Source organism: Engraulis encrasicolus, chromosome 11 (assembly GCF_034702125.1).
Source record: "Engraulis encrasicolus isolate BLACKSEA-1 chromosome 11, IST_EnEncr_1.0, whole genome shotgun sequence".
In the NCBI taxonomy this organism is placed as follows: Eukaryota; Metazoa; Chordata; class Actinopteri; order Clupeiformes; family Engraulidae; genus Engraulis; species Engraulis encrasicolus.
The window spans coordinates 50,858,663-50,866,162 of NC_085867.1; the positions used below are offsets into that span (position 1 = coordinate 50,858,663).

The 7,500-nt window shown below is 46.5% G+C and overlaps 1 protein-coding gene across 1 annotated transcript in view; it reads left to right on the forward strand.

Annotated features, from left to right (window-relative positions):
* Positions 1-1,915: 1,915 nt before the first annotated feature.
* The window catches only part of egfl7 (EGF-like-domain, multiple 7), a 26,264-nt gene continuing 20,679 nt past the window's right edge, over positions 1,916-7,500 (forward strand). Inside the window, exons 1-2 of the mRNA XM_063210875.1 lie at positions 1,916-2,189; positions 3,360-3,435. The gene's annotated coding sequence lies outside the window, so the exon portion shown is untranslated. The remainder of the gene's footprint in view (positions 2,190-3,359; positions 3,436-7,500) is intronic.

Genomic DNA, 7,500 nt, shown 5'->3' on the forward strand with positions numbered 1-7,500 from the left:
GGGAGAGGAGGAGGGAGGGAGTGGAGGATGGAAATGGACATTGGAATGAGAGAGGAAAAGGGATGATTTTTACACATGGACAGCACCCCTGTGCGTTGGTATGCGGCACACACACACACACACACACACACACACACACACACACACACACACACACACACACACACACACACACACACACACACACACACACACACACACACACACACACACACACACACACACCTTCTCGCACAGACTTCCTCTGTTTAACACTTCTGCACTCCAGTCCCTGTAGTCTGACATTCAGAATGTCATGTGCCCTCACTCCCAAGCACAATAGAACACACACACACACACACACACACACACACACACACACACACACACACACACACACACACACACACACACACACACACACACACACACACACACACACACACACACACACACACACCTCAAAGTGCTTCCTGTTCTGCCATGGCTGTACTAGACATTAAAAAGACATTGAAAATTACTACGACATCACACAATATCTTCAGTAATACATGATGAGTTGGTTCTTGCCAATCTGGTAACATCAACTTTATAACAGGGGCCTTGCCTGAATGCATTACAAATCTGCAATTTTTTATATCTATTTCATACATAACTTAACTACATCAACAAAGAGGTTGATGAAGTGTTTTGCAAAGCAGTTGATGCAAATGGCGAGAACAGAACCTCCCGTGTAGAGAAAGACAGAGTATATATGTGTCCACACTTCCTTTAGGCTCGACATCAGGTCAAAAGAGGTCAAAGAGGAGCCAAGTCTGTGTGTCTCCTTTCTCTCTCCCTCTTTCTCTGTAGTTGTGACATGATAAATGATCCAGAGTTAATCTGCCGTGATCTTTGGCCCCCGGTGCTGCCAAAATACACCCATCAAGGGCACACACACACACACACACACACACACACACACACACACACACACACACACACACACACACACACACACACACACACACACACACACACACACACACACACACCAAATGGTCTAATGTTACCAAAGCCCAATATCCATATGTCCACATGTGTGTTTGAAGGAATCATTTCGTATAGTTAGTTGGAAGCTACCTATGTGAATGCAAGCTTGAATGTCTGGTGGCATTGATAAAAAGTCAGACCTTTAATGTCTGCTCCAAGAGTTGCACCATTTCACTGTTTACACACGGATATTATTCACTATTCAGCTCCCTTAAGAACCATAGCCTTTCCAAATGAAAGACACATTGAACGTAAAGCATGAAGAATAAGTCCTTGACTGTTCTGGTTCTTAAGAGTCGGTCCTTACAAACTTTTACTATGTTATGTATAATCTAGACCTTTACGCCACTTTCTCGAGTTGGCCCACATCTGGCTATGCCCCCTCAGTTCATATATCTCTACTGTATCCATTTTAAGTCTACATCTCCTGGGCTGCGTAGAAGTACACACCCTGAAGCCTTCTTCCCCATGGTTAACCTGTTGTGCCTCTGAGCCAACCTACCAGCCAACCACACCTTATCCAGTCATTGCATATTGTCTTCTCTCACAAACACACACGCTCATACAGAAGGGAATGGTTTTGTGTAGGCCTACAAGCAGGGTGATGCCCAGCGTTGAGTACTAATAGCTGCTCTCCATAATTATCCCACTGATCATGGGCCCCTAATGATGCAGGCGGCAAAAAAACACAAGAAGGCCCAGCTAAACCGCCATGTCACCCCTGAGACCCGTTCCTCACCACCACTAAGCCCTCCCTTGGACTGCCATCGCATCACCACCCGTTTAGGATATGCCACTCAATGCCACTGGTTTCGGAGGCCGCACTCAGGCAGGATGCCGTGTGTTTGTGCTGCGTGAGGGGTTTTATCAGCGCGCTACACTCACAGGATTTCCGGTTTGGGATTGTCCGCCCGTTCTTGGCGTTCCAAAGGAAGTGCCGCATAAAACCGACCTCGGAGCGCCCCGAGGCAGTTCACTTCTCCTGGGCCCAAAGCGGCCCCTGTTCACGCACCTCCGCAGCAGGCTTTCTGAAACCAAAATAAAATAGTTACGTGTCCAGGTACCAAACACAAGGTGACCACCATGGCAGAGGTCGGCAAACCGCGGCAGGCGCCCTTGCACCATGACCGCAGTTGCGCAGAAGATGAAATGAGTGGCACCTGATTTTGTATGAAGTGGTGAGTAAATAAAATTGAGTTTCTGACATAATTATTGGAGAGCTTTTTTTACTTAGTCATTGCATTCGTCCACGTATTACCCATGCAAGGTTGTTAGTGAATATTGTGAACTGTTTCGCCTATCTGTCTGTTATCCTAACGTGTTGCGTTATTACGGTCTTTGGCAGATCTCTGTTATAAATGACCAAGTTGAACCGTGTAAACGTTGTGTATCTACCTTGACATGACCTATTGACACTATTAATCTGCCTGACTGAATTCGTGCGTTCCTGCAGCAAGTGGAGAGTGGGCAGGCTGCCGTTGGTATTTTTGGGAAACATGTTGTTTACCACATTACTGTGCGAATCTTGCCCTATTTCTTCTGCAACTTGCTAGATGTAGCTAGAATATGGGTAATGTTTGGGGGTTCCATTGTATATTGACACGATTGTGCAGCTGGGAAAAGTCTCACCAACATCTTTGTGTGCAAACGCCCAATAAACACACTGCACAGCCATCTTCATGTTTTTAACTTGATCAACATTAAAATCCAATGCAAAACGCAAATATATTTATTGCGGAGTATATGAAGAATATAGGTAGATTTTTTACAGTGTTGACAAATGCAGTCGACAACCAAAGCCGCTATCGACAAAACGCTTTGTTATCAACCAAAGTTTCTTGACCCAGCAACCAGCAGGCTTGAGTTGTTTTGCGCATGTCTGTACTGTAGATGCGCAGCCTCAAGTAAATGCACAGGTGAGGTGAGATTTCCAAAATGACGTAATGTAAGGTGCTCTCCTAACTTTTCTCCATCCTCTTCCTCATGGGACATCCCGCGGAGCCCCCGCTGAGAAGGAGGGGGAGGGGGAGGAGAGGAGAGAGGGATGGGGTTTAGGTTACCCCCCTGCAAGCTTTGACAGTTCGCCGAGCTAAGCCACGCCGAGCGACTGCATGCTCCTTGCTTTGTAACTGAAAGAGGGGAAAATAGGCTACGGAACTTCGAACGGGATCCCACCGGGGATGCGCGCGCCTTGCACTTCTGGAATGTAAGAGGTCGCGGTTGTGCCCATCCCGGAGACGCTCTTGACTGTGTGAGAGGCTGGTTTGCGAACGATAGTGTCTCTGCTGGGAACTCCGTATTTTTGGGGACTTACCGTGGGATTTGCCTTTTTTTTCTCCGTCACACAGGGGACAGCCGTGAGAGCAGACACCATCCCGCTCTCACCCGACAACGGCTTGGACATAACGGCACACGCACGCTCCCGTAAGTGTCGCTTTTTTGTTTTCTTTTAACAGTTCCCCACAGGCTCGCACTGATACAGCATCTCAGTCTCTTTTTACACAACCCGTAGCGGGGACGGAGTGACGCACGGACAGTTCTCCAGAAGTGCTTCGTTGAAGTTTTTAGAGGATCAGATAATCATAGGGCTGCGGTGACTGGCTCGATCACTTGCAGTGCTGAATGGACTCGACTCATTCATTCTCCTCTCTTCTCTCCCTGCACGGTATGTGCATGTGTGCTCTCTATTAAATAGTTGTAAATGAGGAGAACCGACCATGCGTGGATTGTAAAAGAGCGCCACCTTTTGGTGACTTAGCCATGAGAGATCAACACCATGGTCCTACCTTTTATGTTTTTTTTATGATGACACGGTGATGCAATCTAAATTGGTATGAATGAGTGGCACATTTCTGATTGATAATTGATCGCTCGTGTGCGTGCGGGCGCATTGCTCTGGTTTTGGCCAACGGGTCTTCAAGCGCAGCTCGCACCACTCAATCATCCGGCGACTAATAACTTGTTTGTTGACACTTCAGATTTGCTTTCTCTTCCTTCTGGGTGTCTTGGAGTGGATGTAGCTTCTCTGCAACTTCTCTTGATTTGCGGCCCACACTGTCGACCACAGTTATAAACTCTCGACTGTGCACATTATGTTTGTATGAAGAGGACATTTTTGCGGTTGTAGTCTCTGACTGTGATCGATTTATTTGTTCAGGCTGCTGCGGCTCTGTGGGTTTTTAGATAATCACCTTAATGACTGATCCAGGTACAGAGGTTCCACTGGTTCATGAGTGAGATTCTCTGCTGGATGCGGCATCCTTTAACTGATCCCAGATGACATCTAGCGAATAAGCGGTAATGGATACACTGTAATTCTGTGTCTATCGTGTCTATTTGGTGCCATTTGAAATAGCAGCAATGACATCATCCTTTCTCACACACACACACACACACACACACACACACACACACACACACACACACACACACACACACACACACACACACACACACACACACACACACACACACACACACACACACACACACACACACATGGTTTTTCATGTGGTAATTCATGTCTAGTCCTTGTTCCTCCTCAATTCCTCCTACTTTCCTACCCTCTCTCTCTCTCTCTCCCTCTCTCTCTCTCTCTCTCTCTCTCTCTCTCTCTCTCTCTCTCTCTCTCTCTCTGTCTCTCTCTGTCTCTCTCTCTCTTTCGAGCTCTCCCTCTCTCCCCATGCCTCTCCCTCTGGTTTCACTGTTGAAAACATGACCAATTACCCTGTTCCTGTCAAAACTTTACTGACTTCTCGCCTGACCTCCATGGAAGAACAAATCTCTCTCTCTCTCTCTCTCTCTCTCTCTCTCTCTCTCTCACTCTCACTCACTCTCACTCTCACTCACTCACTCACTCACACACACACACACACACACACACACACACACACACACACACACACACACACACACACACACACACACACACACACACACACTTGAGCATCCCTAACTTCCCCCCACCACAGTAATGTGATACCACTGTCACTGGTCATTAGCAGGATTACACACACACACACACACACACACACACACACACACACACACACACACACACACACACACACACACACACACACACACACACACACACTTGTCTAATCAGTTGTCTGAGGGTCCATGTCAGAGAACAAAGAGGTTTGAGAGGGTGTGTTTGTGTGTGTTTGAGAGAGAGTGTGTATATGTGTGTTTGAGAGAGAGAGAGAGTGTGTGTATGTGTGTGCTTGTGTGAATGCATGTTTCACATGCCTGGTCAGATATAAGGAAAACCATGCATTGGACATTACCTCTGTACTTCATTTCTGTGGTTCCCAAACTTTTTTCCTTGCGCACCCCCTTGTACATTTCAATGTGGTTTGCGCACCCCCTAAGCGAATGTTTTGGTTTACTTATGGCCACTCAAATATGGCGTCACAGCACAAATCATTGCACATTATAGATATTTCGGGAAACCTCATTTACAATAGACTTGATGTTTCTTCAAGCATACAATGCACCATGCAATTAAAACCTACTTAATGTACATTAATACAGCATGAAAACACATATCTGCCATTGCTCTATTCAACTCGCGCACCCCCTTGGGGCAGGCCACGCACCCCCAGGGTTGCACTCACCCCAGTTTGGGAAACCCTGGTTTATTTCATTTATTGGTTCCATTTTCTGGATTATGTATTTCTACCAGTTCTGCTTTCCTTCTGTGTGTGTGTGTGTGTGTGTGTGTGCACGCCTGCGCGGGTGTTCATGCGCGTGTGTGCGTGTGCGTTTTGAAAAGGCTGTGTAAAGCCCTGTTAAGGCAAACAAATTACCGAAAAATATTCCTGGGGGAGTTCAGATCAAAGGCAGCCCCCACTAATGTATACTCTATGGAAACACAAGTAAAGCCCCATCAGTCTGCTTGACTCCCACTCTGCTCCGCACCGCCTGGCCTCCCTGACCCCAACACCCATACTAAGGAGTGCACGATGGGAAAACCCTCGTCTGGTCTCCTCTGCTTCAAAAGGCTACGAGGAAAAACAGGGAGTCCTTTTTCCACTCGTAAACAGAACTAAAAGTCTTGGGCCACGATTCAAATATGACTTTAGTGACAAACTGGGGTGCATTCATTCATAATGAGGAGATGGAGTTGCCAAAAGAGAAGTGCTCTATGAAAGCCCCCCAGTGTGTCACTATTGTATTTGACGCAGGGTCCATAAATCGTATATCTTTGTTTTGGTGAGTGAATGAAGTCATCCATCTCTTCTGTAGAGGTGTACACTGTAGAAGTGTATTGTTTTTTTTCTGATCAATATACCAAGCTTTTTCATGATCAAAACATATTTTAAACAATCCCTTAAAGTTTAAAGTAGAAAAAATATCTAGTGAAGGTTTACAGACGCCTTGAATGAAATGTAAATGCAAGGGAGTGTGCCTAGGTCACAGCTCAGCATCCATCCCTCCCACATCACTGCAGATATAAGTGAAATCAGATTTGTATAGTGTGTCTCACAGTTTGCTGAGTTAGCAATAATATCACTTTGGCACCTAGTTTTGCCGCAGAATATAAGGGCCTCTATTGTCTTGCTGGCTGCGCATGCAGCCTTACAGGTCTTTGGATCAACATCAAACAGGACTCCAAAGCTATTTCACTTCTGATTTTGTTCCAAATGGCCACAGCCAGACACTTTAGTCTGGTATTGAGCTTGTGCCCATGGGACGTTTTGGCGCGTATTAATAAAACTATAGCTCTATTCTTGGTTCAGTGTTTGCAGTGGGAAAAAGGAAACATATTCCTGCGGTTATAATACGCATTATGCCATGCAAAATAACTCTATACTACGCCTGACAGAGGATTTCACAAAATTTCACCGCAAAATTTACAATTGTGTGAGAATGTTAAAGATTACACAAGAGACACAGCCACAGAATACACTGTGTTGCGCTAGCAGTTTGCTAAAGAGGAGTTTATGGGGACTTTGGGCAGAGCGTGGCGCTATTCCTGAAAGCAGATGACAATTGTTGTCATGAAGAGGGAGCACATGGAGCCCTGTAACATGTATTGTGGTAATCTGGCATGTATCACTCCTCCATTGGCTGTTTAGTGTTTACATACACATGCTTCTCTGGATGTCCTCAGGCCGGTCTGACTCAGCAAATTTGGCAGCCATGTCGGCATCCAGCAGTGTCACAAATGTCAGTGAGCGGAGCAGCGCTGCTCTGAATGCCTGCTGCTCTGTCACCCTCTGTTTCCAAAAGCTCCGGGTCACGCCGCATGGCTGGCCAGCTGGCTGGCTGTCTAGAGCCCAGATCCAATAGGCTCCTCGCTCCCCTTCACACACATGTATGTACTCTGAATGGAACTGGGGAGCTGGGGGGGGGGAGGGGGGTTGTTGTTTCTGCCATGAGGTGTGTGTGTGTGTGTGTGTGTGTGTGAGAGAGAGAGAGAGAGAGAGAGAGAGAGAGAGATAGAGAGAGAGAGAGAGAGAGAGAGAGAGAGAGAGAGAGAGA